The sequence below is a fragment of the Belonocnema kinseyi genome, chromosome 4, assembly GCF_010883055.1.
Source record: "Belonocnema kinseyi isolate 2016_QV_RU_SX_M_011 chromosome 4, B_treatae_v1, whole genome shotgun sequence".
Taxonomy (NCBI): domain Eukaryota; kingdom Metazoa; phylum Arthropoda; class Insecta; order Hymenoptera; family Cynipidae; genus Belonocnema; species Belonocnema kinseyi.
In genome coordinates this window covers 89,413,632-89,415,083 of record NC_046660.1, presented here as the reverse complement: position 1 = coordinate 89,415,083, position 1,452 = coordinate 89,413,632, and the positions used below count along the sequence as shown (strand labels likewise).

The window sequence follows — 1,452 nt, the reverse complement described above, 5'->3', positions numbered from 1 at the left end:
GCCTTTCTTTGAGCCTCGTTGTTCATACATTTTTTGCCACACAGTTTCAATTGCCCGAACAATCCTATCATTTAGGATAGCTGTGAATATCTTATAAAGCGTCTTCAGACAAGTTATTGGCCTGTAATTCTTTGGGTCAGCTAAGTTGCCTATTTTCGGCAGAAGTATTGTGCGCCCTTCCACCAACCACTCTGGAATCGGCTCTTCCGACTTTAAATATGAGGTGAAAATACGGGCCAAATGCTGATGGGTTGAAGAAAACTTCTTCCACCAGAAGGTTTTGATACAATCTGGTCCCGGTGCGGAATAGTTCTTCATCCCTATTAATACTTTTTTCACCTCCTCGGTAGTGATGGGTGGGCATTCTTTATCAGGCGTTATGAGGGCAACACATAACTCCTTGAAGCTCTTTACATTTTCTGAGTCTTCGTTCAGTCTATGCTGAACTTCGTAGACTTCTCTCCAAAATAATTCTACCTCCTCTGGTTTGGGTGGGTGTTCGAACTGGAGGGTCTTGGAAGAGTCGAAATGGGTCAAAGAGAAACTGTTGATTTTCTCTGACCCACCTCTCCCTTCGCTCTAGACTTCTCTTAGCGTCAGATAGTATCCGTATTCTCTCAACAATATGCTGTCTAATGGTCAGCAGCTTTGACTTGTTAAGTGTGTGACAACGGGTCCGGAGTTCGCGCGCAAACTTTCGAACCTTGGCGGTAAAATTCCTGCCAGATGTGATATAGTCAATCACACACTGAATGCGGGACGCGTACTGTCTTGCCCAGCCTATCTTTATGGCAAGTTGATGCATTCGTCTTTTGGTCTTATGATCAGCCGTTGGTTTTGTTTTACGGTTCGCATCGGCCAAAGCTCTCGCTGGATTATACACACAATAATTGATAGCCCAGAGGTCGGATTCTCCGGAAAAATGTCCACGAAGCTCGTCATCCATTTAAGCCAGATCAGGCTTGAGAGAAACCTTGGTGTTGATGTTTCTCCGGGTCGTAAAGCATCGCTCTTCATCTATTGGATGCCTGCCCGCGATTGGTCTTAGTGTCGCCTCTCTTTCTTTGTTGCCGGCTTGTTCTAGCTGTGGTAGAGTAGGCGTTCCGCTTACATAGCCCCTTTTGCGGAGTAGTTCGGCATGGTTTCGCAGACGTTGCTGCGAAAAGTGCGATAGCTCCGGGTGTTTCTCCCATCACAGAGCTTGCAGCCGTGCCATGTAACCCCGTTCAGGGGCCACACTCGCATCGTAGCACTCTAGCAATTCGTGATTCAGTCGCTCCGTCCATCCAAAGGTTGCGAGATCCCGCCGATCCATCGCATTGAATCCATTTTCATTGGCTCCCCCAGCTTTAGATTGGTCGGCATTGTTGGCCGATCCATTGTCGGGAGCCCTGCGCGTTCTGTTGTTTTGAACCGCACTTACTACAACTATGTTTGGTGTTGTCATTGTTG

General features: G+C 47.2%; 1 protein-coding gene across 3 annotated transcripts in view; it reads right to left on the bottom strand.

Annotated features, from left to right (window-relative positions):
• The window catches only part of LOC117170613 (exosome complex exonuclease RRP44), a 53,547-nt gene that overhangs the window by 37,280 nt on the left and 14,815 nt on the right, over positions 1-1,452 (bottom strand). The window lies entirely within an intron of this gene.